The sequence below is a fragment of the Salvelinus fontinalis genome, chromosome 38 (genome assembly GCF_029448725.1).
Source record: "Salvelinus fontinalis isolate EN_2023a chromosome 38, ASM2944872v1, whole genome shotgun sequence".
Classification (NCBI taxonomy): domain Eukaryota; kingdom Metazoa; phylum Chordata; class Actinopteri; order Salmoniformes; family Salmonidae; genus Salvelinus; species Salvelinus fontinalis.
The window spans coordinates 23,920,665-23,936,014 of NC_074702.1; the positions used below are offsets into that span (position 1 = coordinate 23,920,665).

General features: G+C 40.7%; 1 protein-coding gene across 1 annotated transcript in view; it reads left to right on the forward strand.

Moving 5' to 3' along the window:
* LOC129838084 (inactive phospholipase C-like protein 2) overlaps positions 1-15,350 on the forward strand; it is a 51,132-nt gene that overhangs the window by 13,282 nt on the left and 22,500 nt on the right. The gene's annotated exons all lie outside the window — the stretch shown is intronic.

Below are 15,350 nucleotides of genomic sequence, written 5' to 3' on the forward strand. Positions count from 1 at the left end.
TGTCAGCAATCAACAGAACTAAGTCTGATGACTCTAATGTGAAGGGGGGTCGAATTAGACAGAATTTGAGGTGACCATGCATTCCCCACGCGCGTTCACGTGAGAGGCAGCTGTGTTCCATCTCTCAATTGAAGTCGTTATAGTTCTTCGGTTGGAACGTTTTTCAAGATGTATGTTAACTACATTCTAAAGATTGATTCAGTACATCGTTTGCCATGTTTCTACTGACTGTAACGAAATGTTTGGACATTTCGTCACGTTATAGTGGTCGCGCTTTGAGACTTTGGTTAGGGTTTTGGTAAACAATTCGAAAGTAGCTAATTTGACATAAATAACGGACATGAACGAACAAATCAAGCATTTATTGTGGACCTGGGATTCATAGGACTACATTCTGATGAATTCCTCAAAGGTAAGGAAACATTTATCATGTATTTTCTGGTTTCTGTTGAGTCCAACATGGTGGCTAATCACCTGAGCTCCGTCTCAGATTATTGCATGGTTTATATTTCCGTAAAGTTTTTTTGAAATCTGACACAGCGGTTGCATTAAGGAGAGGTATATCTATAATTCCATGTGTATATATGTATTATCATCTATATTTATGATGAGTATTTCTGTTGAAACGATGTGGCTATGCAAAGTCACTTGATGTTTTTGCAACTAGTCAATCTAGTCGCCTCAATGTAAACTCAGATCTTTTGATATAAATATGAATTTAATCAAACAAAACATGCATGTATTGTGTAACATGAAGTCCTATGAGTGTCATCTGATGAAAATAATTGAAGGTTAGTGAATAATTGAATCTCTTCTGGTTTTTGTGAAGCTATATTTAGCTGGGAAATGGCTATGCTTATTGTGGTTCTGTGGTGACCTAACATAATCGTTTGTAGTGCTTTCGCTGAAAAGCCTATTTGAAATCGGACACTTTGGTGGGATTAACAACAAGATTACCTTTAAAATGATATAAGACAAATGAATGTCTGAGGAATTTTAATTATGAGATTTCTGGTTTTTGAATTTGGCGCCCTGCACTTGGACTGGCTGTTGTCATATCGGTCCCATTACCGGGACTGCAGCCATAAGATTAAAACCTGGATGTTTGTCATTTCATTGAGCATGTATTACCTTGTTTCAAATTGGACCTTGATAAAATAATTCCCTCAACATTTATAAACACTTAACATGCTATTGAAACCAGCATTTTTCTCATGTTCTTTTAAAAAACATTTTTTTGAATCATTTTTAAATTTTTATTGTCTAGCAGCCAAAGGCATAATCCTAGTCAAAGCTTTAGAGAATAGCGTCTTCCCTCTAATTGCATTTTGGAACATTCACGTGTAGCCTACAGCCATGTGTGCACTGTTGAGCTTTATAATATGAAAATATAAAACGCATCAACATTTTTTAAGCTAAACAATCTGAACTGTCCCCAGAGTCTGTTTTGAACCAAATACATTTTTTTTTTTTTATTGCCTCCAATTTCAATCCCTGGAGGGACTTATTTTATAAAGGCATAAAAACAATTTGGTTGTAATTGTAATGTTGCAATATTTTATAGGCTACCAAGGGTGGCCAACCATCCTTCAGGAGAGCCTTTAAAAGGGTTGTGTTGTATTTTGAGACAGGCTGGAATATGCAAAGAAGCCAGAGTGTAGCCTCCATTTTTGTCTGATTCTCTGTTAAAAAATATAGTAATGCATTTCATTTTGTGAAGTGGTTCCTTGCATCTTACAATGATGTAAAAATGGTGCTACTTGTCCTATGGATGACTGATTTTTGTATCTAAAATAGTTCATCAGGCCCTTATGGGTCTCGCCCCCCACCTGGTGGGTCACAGGACTTTCCTTGATTTGAGGGGCAAAACATGTTTTAAATTATCAATTGTATAAACCGATCTACAGCAATTCATATGTCTGCAACGCTTTAGGCTAGAAACAAGCGGTTGTTGACTTTGGTTTGTGTCTGATGTTCACAAGCTGAGCTACGACCTTCTAAAGTCGGAGTATATACAGTGGGGAGAACAAGTATTTGATACACTGCCGATTTTGCAGGTTTTCCTACTTAGAAAGCATGTAGAGGTCTGTAATTTTTATCATAGGTACACTTCAACTGTGAGAGATGGAATCTAAAACAAAAATCCAGAACATCACATTGTATGATTTTTAATTTTAATTTCCATTTTATTGCATGACATAAGTATTTGATCACCTACCAACCAGTAAGAATTCCGGCACTCACAGACCTTTTCTTTCAGAAGCCCTCCTGTTCTCCACTCATTACCTGTATTAACTGCACCTTTTTAAACTCGTTACCTGTATAAAAGACACCTGTCCACACACTCAATCAAACAGACTCCAACCTCTCCACAATGGCCAAGACCAGAGAGCTGTGTAAGGACATCAGGGATACAATTGTAGACCTGCACAAGGCTGGGATGGGCTACAGGACAATAGGCAAGCAGCTTGGTGAGAAGGCAACAACTGTTGGCGCAATTATTAGAAAATGGAAGAAGTTGAAGATGACGGTCAATCACCCTCGGTCTGGGGCTCCATGCAATATCTCACCTCGTGGGGCATCAATGATCATGGGGAAAGTGAGGGATCAGCCCAGAACTACACGGCAGGACCTGGTCAATGACCTGAAGAGAGCTGGGACCACAGTCTCAAAGAAAACCATTAGTACCACACTACGCTGTCATGGATTAAAATCCTGCAGCGCACGCAAGGTCCCCCTGCTTAAGCCAGCGCATGTCCAGGCCCGTCTAAAGTTTGCCAATGACCATCTGGATGATCCAGAGGAGGAATGGGAGAAGGTCATGTGGTCTGATGAGACAAAAATAGAGCTTTTTGGTCTAAACTCCACTCGCTGTGTTTGGAGGAAGAAGGATGAGTACAACCCCAAGAACACCATCCCAACCGTGAAGCATGGAGGTGGAAACATAATTCGTTGGGGATTCTTTTCTGCAAAGGGGACAGGACGACTGCACCATATTGAGGGGAGGATAGATGGGGCCATGTATCGCGAGATCTTGGCCAACAACCTCCTTCCCTCAGTAAGAGCATTGAAGATGGGTCGTGGCTGGGTCTTCCAGCATGACAACGACCCGAAACACACAGCCAGGGCAACTAAGGAGTGGCTCCGTAAGAAGCATCTCAAGGTCCTGGAGTGGCCTAGCCAGTCTCCAGACCTGAACCCAATAGAAAATCTTTGGAGGGAGCTGAAAGTCCGTATTGCCCAGCGACAGCCCCGAAACCTGAAGGATCTGGAGAAGGTCTGTATGGAGGAGTGGGCCAAAATCCCTGCTGCAGTGTGTACAAACCTGGTCAAGAGCTACAGGAAACGTATGATCTCTGTAATTGCAAACAAATGTTTCTGTACAAAATATTAAGTTCTGCTTTTCTGATGTATCAAATACTTATGTCATGCAATAAAATGCAAATTAATTACTTAAATCATACAATGTGATTTTCTGTATTTTTGTTTGATTTTTAGATTCCATCTCTCACAGTTGAAGTGTACTTATGATAAAAATGACAGACCTCTACATGCTTTGTAAGTAGGAAGACCTACAAAGTCGGCAGTGTATCAAATACCTGTTCTCCCCACTGTAAATATATATATATTTTTTCAATTTTGAAGTAGTCATCTTATACAATGTGTGACTGTCGCAATCAGTTGATCTATTCACTTTCTGTTAAATAATATGTATAATTAAATTGAGGGTTCATATAAATTATAATAAAATATATATGGTAGCGGAATAACATTTGGGGAAAACGGGTCTAGACTTCGTTTTCCTTATTTATTTATTATTAGGATCATCATTAAATAGCATACCTAAACTATGTAATGAGTCTTGTTAAACTACATAGAATTGCAGGAATTTATCTTAAAAATCCTAGGTCCATCAAATTAAACAAAATCAAGATGGTGGACTTAATATAGGCTATCTTAATAAACAATATAAGGGATGGGGGACATTTTTTCTAATGTGAAAAAAAAAAAAAAAAAACTGGATCAAAGGACTCAAACCTTGATAAAATAGCTGTGACAGTGTCTGTGAAGTTGCTTAGCTTTCTCACACACTAGTGATGTATCCATTGATTGCATCACTCAAATCACACTCCGTGTGAGGAGTGCATCGTGGCATGACTGGAGCTAAATCAATCCATTTGGATTTGGGTAGCTTCAGGGGCTCTATCGACGTCCTGTTGCTGCAGCAGTTCTCTTGTGACTGCCTGTCTTTGTTTTGTAAAGCCTGTCTGATTGGTAACCCAGCTTGGCCCTTTGTCATTCTGCTTTCCTAAAGCTCAGTATTTGATCACTCAAGGGCTGTATGTTCGTTATGAAATAAGAAGTGATTGGTGTAGAGCAGTGTTTCCCAAACTCTCCTCGGGACCCAAAGAGGTGCACTCTTTGGTTTTTGCCCTAGCACTACACGTCTGATTGAAATAATCATCAAGCGTTGATTATTTGAATCAACTGTGTAGTGCTAGAGCAAAAAACTAAACGTGCACCTCTTGGGGTCCCGAGGACAGAGGTTGGGAAACACGGGTGTAGTGGAAATGGCCCAATTCACTGGGGTTGGTAATTACTTAGTCTTAGAACACTCACCAGTCCAAATGTGAATTTATGTATCACTACAGTCAATGTTTTTGAAGTAGCTGTGAACTAATTGAAATGGGCAATCTGAATACTGCAGTAGAAAAGAACCAGGCCCAGATAATTACCACAACAGGTGGGCCTTTTTGTGTGAGGCACCCAGTGAGGAAACCATTCGGGTTTTGGAGCTGCTTCTGTGTTTACTGTTTTTGTTAGTTCACTTTTGGATTGCAATTTCTTTCACCCGGGATGAGCTACTGAATAATAGGGACACATTACCAGCTGGTTTTTGTCCTGAGATTCTGTCCTCATCTGACGATATACTGCTGAAAACCCCAGACCACGAGTCGGATTTCTAACTGAGGCTATGCGACTGTGCATCGGAGAAAGAGGGAGAGAAACGCCGGGGAGAAGGCGAGGTCGCGTGCCCTGCTCCAAGGTCATTTCCTCTCCAATATGCATTTACTCGCCTCAAAATCGACGAGCTACAACTTCTGATTAGAACAAAAAAGGACTTCTCTGTCATTTCTGTTTCACTGAATCTTGGCACACCTGAAGCTGCTGTGGATATACCCGGCTTCCAGCTATACCGGGCTGATAGTGTACCAGGGCTGTGCAAAAAATGTTATGGTGGCGCTGTATGCTTTTTACGTCAAACAACGTTGGTGCAATGATGTCACTTTACTGGCGAAATCTTGAGCTCCTGACTTGATCTTCTGACTTCCTGATCTATTTTCATCAACTGCCATCCGTTTTATTTTACCACGTCCCTGCCCCCTTGTTTTGGGGTTCTGGCGTCCCCCCCCCAGATAATTGTTATGTATAAGGACTTTTTAACAGGACATTCTACTCCAAAATAATGAAAATAAAGTTATGCTGACACATCTAAAATATAATTTCCACCTCTAGAAATGATTCCAATTTTTGTTTGTTAGAATTATTTGAACATATTGGACCATGCATGTAGCCTATGCATGGTCCATATTATCAGGTATGCTAATAGCAATAAGCATTACCACCTGGAGTTGAGCTGTTGCGATGACCTTATTACCGCCACACCGGCGGTCACGAAGGCAGTCAAATTCCATGGAATTAGGCTTCTCCAAGCTCTCATGCTGCTGATGGTCATTAGTAGCCTACCAAACTTGCTAACTGCCTGGTACTCAGCACTCGTTTGTCCCTCTAATCACACTGACATCAATGCAAATGTAATCAAAAATCTAATCATGAGCCCATGAGCTCATGTTGCTCATAATTTCTATAGGCTATGCAATTGCGTGTGAAAACAGAGTGATTTCCTCTACGAAAAAGAGGAGTATCTTATCAGCTTTCTATAGGCCTACTTTTTTTTTTGTTTCTCAACTTTCCTAATATTAAGCACAATGCTTATCTTTACAACAGGAGTTTAGCCTACCTGGCTGGCATGAAAATATTTTTTCCACTACCCCCTGATTCGAGACGGGTGCATGATTAATGGCCCATTCTAAATCAAAACACATTTCACACATTATTTAGTATATGTAAAGACAAGAAGACAAGATTACATCAAGAATAATCTGATGGGTGACAATATTAGCCTATCACTCGTGAATTATATTATCACTTGTGTGTAATACCCAGCATAAGGCAAGAAACTGCCTTTTTTTGCAATTTTGTCGAATCATAGTTGCACACCTCGTAGTATAGTCATAGACCTATATGTTTTGTTAAGGTTTGTATCACTAAAGTGGGCAAATAACTTCTTAAAATTAAGCACCTTAATCCGCTTTACAAAGGGTGTGGAGCCAAACTGGCGTAAGCAAGTGCGTGAGTTTCACGTTTGGGGAAGATCATTTTCACCATAAAAATGCACCTTTTATAATAAAAGCATTACATGCATAATCACATTTGCGGTGACGTTTGATAAGAGTGTTTTCCCGCTAATGGAACATTCATGCTTATAGCATACTGCCATGTGCACATTTCTGCTCTTATAATATGAAGAAATAGTTTATCAACATTTTTAGCTAAACGTTCTGATCTGTTATATCAGCCACATTGCATAAAAACATAGTTTTTTTTTTATGCTGGTGGATGTATTAATTTGGGATCTATCGCATCCCACAACTGTCCCAGACTGTTTGGAATATTTATTTCTCACACAGAATAGAAAAGGTCAACTTTTGTACTATGGGGGATAGATTGACATAGGCTGGTGTTTTTGCTGTTCGTTAAGCCTACTCATCTTGTTGGCTGCCGAAAAGTAAATATGGACAGTTCTTCCAATATCTTCAATATGCACCTCGGAATGAGATGATGTGTGCAGTTGCATCCCCGATGTGTCTGTCTTCACTTGTAGCCTGTGAGAAAGACCTAATCACGTGATGGAGTGCCATGTGAGTGAGAGGTGCTTCAGAGCGTGCAACACTCGGGGAGAAGGGCACAACGCAGCATTCCAGGTCAAGGGTACAACGGCCACTGGACGCAAAAGGCATAGATTTTTTTGGGGTGCATTTCGGCCACACAAAGGGGATGCCGCTGTGAAATTCGAGGCATTATCAAGTGCTTGTCATTGTGAATGAGAGACTGATGAAGTGTGTACAGCCTGTGCAAAAAAACAGCAGAGCTCATCCCTTTCAAGCAATTCTTTTCAAATCATCATTAGTTGCATCATGCAGCCATACAATGTATTAAAATTCTAAACCTATAGCCCACCGTTTGTAGAACTAAAGTTACATTAAATACTCTAAATCACATTTCTTTGATAACCGCTCAACACAGAATAGCCTCATGTGCGCACTCCCTCAAATTGTTTGGAGAAAATATCCTTTCTATGTTCTGTTTTGTTCAATTGTATTTTTCATACTATAAAATCATATAAAATAATGCCACGGCATTCTAAACAAATCTTGTCTGCTAAATTAATTAGTGTATAGCACAGCCATTTGGCATAGCCATGTCGGGACCTAACATAAAGACAACTCTCATTTTCTTCATGTCATGCTTCTTTAGACCTGTCTAAAATAAATATTGGATTTATTGTGAAGGTGTAGGCTATATTACATGGATTTATTAGACTTATTAAAATGTAAATGTTCCAGAAGCCAGGAGATGCTAAATGTGTTTGTTAATTAACGGTCAATTACCGTGAGACCGACCAGTTATTTGCTTGACAATCACCGGCTGACGAAATTTTGTCAACGCTACAGACCTACCTGTAGCCCGACTGATGCAGCATAGTGGCGATAAATAAATGGGCTGAAGCATGGGGTTGCCTATCCTGTATTTACGCTATTGAGCTAGATCCCAATTTGTAATATTTTAAAATGTATAATTTGGATGCTAAATAGTTATGTCCCGAAAATCTTGTATAAACGCAGTGAATATAATGTAGGCCTACCTGTTATGGTAACTTGGGGCAACACGGCACATGGGGTAACATGCCCCCTGCCTGTACTGTACTTCTCACAGAAACCACTTCAATTCACCCCCCCCCCCCCCCCCCCCCCCCCCAACACTTTCCCTGGTTGCCACTACTCTTGCTCAACCAAACATTTTGTCTTATCACAATTTTAAGTCACTACCCAAAAATTATTTTGAGATAGGGTAGCATTTTAGCCCAAGTTACCCAACAATTGCACTGTGTTACATTTAGCCCCACTCCTCTCCTATGCAATCAGTGAATTGCACAAGGTCCATGACGCTGCTAAAATCTACGGGTTTAAAATGGGTGCAGTTCGCGCATATTTAGGACTTGAGAAACAAAGGCAATTAACTGCTGTTTTCTCTGCTATTGCAAGAAATGTTGTGCATTGACTGCTTGTCAGAAGGCAGGTTTCCCTCCCTATGGCCCTAATAACTTGAATGTGCCTCGAGGGGAATATTTATCTTGCATAGAATACACAACAAAAAGCCGACCTAGGTAAATAGATATTTTAGATTGTCAGTCTAGTTTTTATTTTGGTGATTGTTAGTTCTCAAAGATGATCTTATTTAAAAATGTATTGCTCCATTATATTTTCAACATACTTTCTGATTTTAGTTACATTTTACAATGAAAACATTTTACTGAGAACATCCCGCAGTAGCAGCCAGGATTTAGCAGCGGTGATGCGCCGCTGCTGAATGCATATATTGGGAAACACTGCTTATTAATCTGCCACCTGTTCCACATTGATCTTCCCACTCAGTCTATGCACCCTGCACTTTCATCCTAGACTGCACATTGCTCTCTGCACTGCCTTTGGGCTCAGCTACAGACTGACTCCCACATCCAGTGCCTTCGGAAAGTATTCAGACCCCTTGACTTTTTCCACAATTTGTTAGGTTTGAGCCTTATTCTAAAATGTATTACATAGTCCCCCCCCCTCATGAATCTACTCACAATACCCCATAATAAATCAAAAACAGGTTATTAGGAAATGTTGCTAAACGAACTATCACATTTACATAAGTATTCAGACTCTTTACTCAGTACTTTGTTGAAACACCTTTGGCAGCGATTACAGCCTCGAGTCTTCTTGGGTATGACGCTACAAGCTTGACACGTGTATTTGGGGAGTTTCTCCCATTCTTCTCTGCAGATCCTCTCGAGCTTTGTCAGGTTGGATGGGGAGTGTCGCTGCACAGCTATTTTCAGGCCTCCAGAGAAGTTCAATCGGGTTCAAGTCCCGGCTCTGGCTGGGCCACTGAAGGACATTCAGAAACTTGTCCTGAAGCCACTCCTGCGTTGTCTTGGTTGTGGGCTTAGGGTCTTTGTCCTGTTGGAAGGTGAACCTTTGCCCCAGTCTGAGGTCCTGAGCGCTCTGGAGCAGATTTTCGTTAAGGATCTCTGTACTTTGCTCTGTTTATTTTTGCCTCGATCCTGACTAGTCTCTCAGTCCCTGCCACTGAAAACATCCTCACAGCATGATGCTGCCACCATGCTTCACCATAGGGATGGTGCCAAGTTTCCTCCACACACACAGCACTTTAGGTGCCTTTTGGCAAACTCATAGCAGCCTGTCATGTGCCTTTTTATGGAGGAGTGGCTTCTGTCTGGCCACTCTACCATAAAGACCTGATTGGTGGAGTACTGCAGAGATGGTTGTCGTTCTGGAAGGTTCTCTCATCTCCACAGAGGAACTCTAGAGCGCTGTCAGAGTGACCATCGGGTTCTTGGTCATCTCCCTGACCAAGGCCTTTCTCCCCCAATTGATCCGTTTCGCCGGGCGGCCAGCTCTAGAAAGAGTCTTGGTGGTTACAAACTTCTTCCATTTCAGAATGGTGGAGGACACTGTGTTCTTGGGGACCTTCAATGCTGTAGAGATTTTGCTCTGACATCAACTGTGGAACCTCAGGTGTGTGCCTTTCCAAATCATGTCCAAATCAATTGAATGTACCACAGGTGGACTCCAAGTTGTAGAAACATCAAGGATGGTCAATGGAAACAGGATGCAGCTGAGCTCAATTTTGAGTGTCATAGCAAAGGGTCTGAATACTTATGTAAATACATTATTTCTGTTTTATTTGTAATAAATTAGCAAAAATGAGTAAACATGTTTTCACCTTGTCATTATGGGGTATTGTGTGTACATTGCTGAGGATTATTCTTTTTTTTTTTAATGTATTTTAGAATAATTCTGTAACGTAACAATGTGGAAAAGGTCAAGAAGTCTGAACTTTCAGCTGGTGCTCAAGACCTCAGACTGGGGCGAAGGTTCACCTTCCAACAGGACAACAACCCAAAGCACACAGGTTCCTCAGTGGTATAACAGCCACATCCAGCTGGGGATTGAAAGTCCTGTTTTTTTTTTTTTTTTTTTAAAGCATCAGTCCATCGTTTTCACCTAAAACAGGCTTTTACTCCATGTTTCCTACAGCCAACACCCACCATGTTCCTAAATATTAAATATCCTTGAAATCACTGTTTGCCAATGTGGTCAACCCTGGAAGTAGCCTACCATAAACATATCTGATATTTGCTGTGACTCCTAGCCTATTAATGCATCTAAATGACCCTTTTATATAGTAAAACCTAAGTCAGCATGGCTGACTCCTAATGGCGGTTTTCAGATGTGCTCTTTAACATGTGACTGGTCTCAATCTGCTCTGTGGATGTGAATGAACCCTGGTGTTTGGAGGTCAGTGGTAGATGAGGTTGCAGTCACAGAGTGGAGGGCACGAGCCTTCTCCACATAGGGAGGCTTCTTCACGTTGTAGTCGGGGGGGAAAGTTCAGTCTGGGCTCAGGTATCAAAGCCAATGCTATTTTCCCTTTTGAACGTTTGATGTTATTGAGACGAGAGCCCGAAAAGGAACAAATTGATGAGCAATATCCCCTTTATGCTATAATAAGATTTCAGGTTACACATTTAGCTGCCAATCTATCTGCACTTCTGGAGTTTAGTGCTGTTCAATGTGCCTTGGTAACATTATCATTTGAATGTTTAAAGCGTTTTATAAAGTCAAATATCGGTGTTGATGATTCTATAGTATTTAGCCTAGAATAGATGTAGACTAATATTGATGATCACATTATGCAGCAGTCGTGGTTGGTCTCTTGTGTGATGCTGAGTCCTGCTAGCTCTATACAATGCACTTGGTCTGGACTGTAATGGGTCCCCTGTGATTACTTCAGATGTACAGACAGTCCTGAACTGCTCATTGAACCAGTAAAGGGGGTTTCAGTCTATTAGGGAATTCAGAATTCTACGGGAGTTTTTGGCAGCTGAATACACTAAAATGTAATGCAGGGAGACAAAATACTCTCCAAATCTCCCCATGCCGCTAAGCCCTGCACAGGTTTAGCTAGGCCTATGTTATTACATTTATCGAACATCATGTCTCTGTGGTTTTACTTTTCCCAGAAATACCCAATCGATATCTATGTACAAAATGACAGGAACTTCAGGTTCCTGTCATTTGCAGAATCTGACCTGCCTATGTATTAGGCCTATACACTTGCAAAGGAAATCAGAACATCCAGTATCTGGAAATAAAGGGAGATTTTCATTATCATTTCTCATACACTGGTGAGGTTGGAGTCTGCAATTTATGACCTATTTGGATTCCACAAATTGTCCAACACGAAAGAGTGAGTCAGGTGTGGACGTCTCAGCATGGTTGCTTTGCCAACGCAGGCCTACGCGTGATGATAATTGGGCCTGTGTCATTCTTAATTACGACAGCACCTCAGATCAGCAGACTCCTGGGATTGTTGTAGAATAACACAACACTGAGATTTTGTGTTGCTTCAGAAATTGGACATTTTAATATCCAGTTAAAATCTATTAATGAAATGGATTGTGGACCAGTATGCTGGCAAAGAAGTAAGAATCTTTGCTGAGCATGTAGGCTAAATTGAAATATTGGAGATTGTATGGTTGTTGTTATCCCTAAAAAGTATGTCCTTGAGGATTCTATTTCCTTTTAGCATCAATAAATGTTTCTCTTTCAGGATAATTTTGAGTCTTAATGAAATCATGTGTAAGTAACTAAACACAATGCTGACTTTTGGCCATTACATAAGACACAGAATTGTATTTTCAGGAAATAACCACAGTTCGGGGGGGGGGGGGTTCTGTGGTATTGTTTTCTTGCTTGGGGAGCTGAAGCCAGTCCTCAGTGAGTGCAAGAGGAAATCCTGATTTAGCAGCCACACCTAAAGGCCAACACGAATGAAAACTCCTTCCAAAGACAGTCAAGACTCTTGTCCAGATCACACGGATTATCTTCAGTCATGCATTTTGGCTTTTTCTAAGCTTCAGGAAAGCTCCTCCAGTAGCAGTTCTGTCTGGAGTGATGTACTTATTTTGAATACTTTTCGATTAGATCCTTCCTCACAGCACAGAGATTTATGTGAAACTCTGGTTAGGCTCTGCAGGGGGGTAAAAATGAAGTGGTGGGGCCCTGAGATTGATTAGTACCCATTAAAGTACAGCCTGCCTTCTCTTCAATTACACCCCAGAGCAAGGGCGAGAAAGTTTTCGATCAACACGGCCAGAGTCCCATCACCAGATGTGACGTGTTGATACAAGAGATGAATTTGTCTCTGGAATGCCATGTATTCCTTGAAGCCAGTTTTCATGGCTTCATGCTGCCAAACCCTGAAGAATGTCATGGTTGAGACTTTCACCTGCATTTGCAGACTAGGTTAAATCTAACTCATAAATTCCACACAGACTTTGCCAGCTGATAAGCTTGACTTTTAAGATTTTGCAGATGTAAGGCCCTGAGGTATCAAAGCTATGATGTTACTAACCATTTATGACAACCAGGCTAGCCGTGATGTACGAGTATGATCCTAGTTGCCAAGAGGAAAAACTACCACTTTTCCTTTCCTTCTCAAAAGATGTCTTGGGGCTCCAAAGTGGCGCAGGGGTCTAAGACACTACATCTCAGTGCTAGAGGCCTCATTACAGACCCTGGTTCGATTCCAGGCTGTATCACAACCGGCCAGGATTGGGAATCCCATAGGGCAGCGCACAATTGGCCCAGCGTCGTTAAGGTTTGGCTGGGGTAGGTCATCATTGTAAATAAGAATTTGTTCTTAACTGACTTTCCTAGTTAAATAAAGGCTTTTCCTGGAAATGCCAAAAGAATTGAAGGCACAAGTAACATTTTAGAGTTTGTTCATGTAGAGACAATGTTTCTCCTAGCTAGGGCTGGGAATTGCCAGTAACCTCATGATTTAGATATTATCACAATACTTAGGTGCTGATGTGTTGCGATTCTATGTATCACAATTCTATGTGTTGCGATTCGATACTGTGGTCTTATTGTGATTTGATGTTTCAAACACATTGCTCACTACCTGTCTGCTGCAGAGGGACAGTAGAAAGCCATGAGAGGTAAAAGTACACAAAACATGTTGGCTCACCATTTTTAAAACAATGAAAAGATGGGGAATTAGTTATAGGATGATATACCAGAGTTTTGGGGCAGGTACACCTGACTAGCGATCGCTGACATTACAAATCGATACTTGGAGTCACAGTATCAATATAAAATCGCTAAATATTGCGATCTACTGTATTAATGTTTTTTCCTTAACCACAGCATACGCTTGTGGATGAATTTGTTTAAATCTAATGCCGTGTTGGCCAATATTCTTATAGCGCGCTCCTCAATCTAGAATTTGGCGTTTTGAAACAAATAGTGATGCAACAGTCCTCCTTTTTTTAACGCACAAAGCCAAGCCAAATTTATAATGACTGGCCAATTCAATGTTTTCCCCTTGTGACTAGCTTTGTTAAAACAGCTATGATGAGCTGTTATGCAATGTATAACGTGTAAAGATGTGCTAATGTGTAGCTTGTAAAGATGTGCTAATGTATAGGTTGTAAACGAAAGATGTGCTGATTTCATTTATCTACAAGACCAGACGAGTGGGGGTTACAGTGAAGTTTAGACATCTGTCAGTAATGGTGTTAAACAAAATAGCTTACCAGCAGTTCTTCAACACAATCGCCACTTATTCATATGAAATACTGAAGCTTTCTCAAAGGTAGAATATACATAGGCTGCAATCTGTGGACCATACCACCCAGACATGTTTACAATGCTTTACGTTTTGGAATCCGGTCATACAATTGAGATGTAGACCTATAGAGTGTATTGGAGGATCTTTTAATTTCTCTGTGACGTAGTCCTATATTTCTGAACATGTCTCCCAGCACTGTTTTGAACATGAAATCCTCTGAGTTGCACCTTTTTAACCCTCTGTGTACACCTGCAGACTATAGAATGAAAGAAAAGCTCTAGCCCTGCCTGCAGAGGCTTGTCTGTCTTTTTTTTAAAGTGCATTCAAGGCTTAATGTGGCCTTCCCTTTTGTCTCATTTCAACCTCAGGTATGAGAATGAGGGGCAGGAAGTAGCCGACTAGAATAGATAAAATGTCAGGATGCTGTTGCTATTCTTTCACCAGGATGAGGAACCACAGCATCAGACGGGTCAACACTTTCATATACCGTACTAAAGGAAATATGTGACCTTGCCTACTATTGTTTGTATGCTATGAAGTCTGTAGTGTACTCACAGCCTGTGATTCTTATTTAGCTAAATCTTATAGGATAATATAATTGGTCTCCAAACCTCAAGTGTTACAACAAAATCAACTGAAACTCTAGGCTATGCAACCGTTTTGACAAAAATTGTATAATCATTTTTTTCATCAGCTAAGCATGTTAAATTTCTACTCAAACTAGCTTGCCATTCAACATGGTTGATAGGAATACATTGTAGAAAAATATAAATGCAACATCCCAAAAAAATGTAAGATTTTGTTGTTACACTTCATATAAGGAAATCAGTCATTTGAAATTAATTCATTAGGCCCTAATCTATGGATTTCACATGACTGGGAAGATGGATATGCATCTGTTGGTCATAGATACCTTTAAAAAAAAGGTAACGGAGTCGATCAGAAAACCAGCCAGTATCTGGTGTGACCACCATTTGCCCCATAACGTGACAAATCTCCTTTGCATAGATTTGATCAGACTTGATTGTGGAATGTTGTCCCACTCTTCAATGGCTGTGCAAAGTTGTTGGAAATTGGCGGAAACTGGAACACGCTGTCGTACATGTCTATCCAGAGCATCCCAAACATGCTCAATGAGTGATGTGTGGTGAGTATGCAGGCCATGGAAGAACAGGGACATTTCAGCCTCCAGGAATTGTGTACAGATCCTTGTGACATAGGGCTGTGCAATACAACACTGAAAGATGAGGTGATGGTGGCGGATGAATGCCACAACAATGGGCCTCAGGATCTTTTCACGG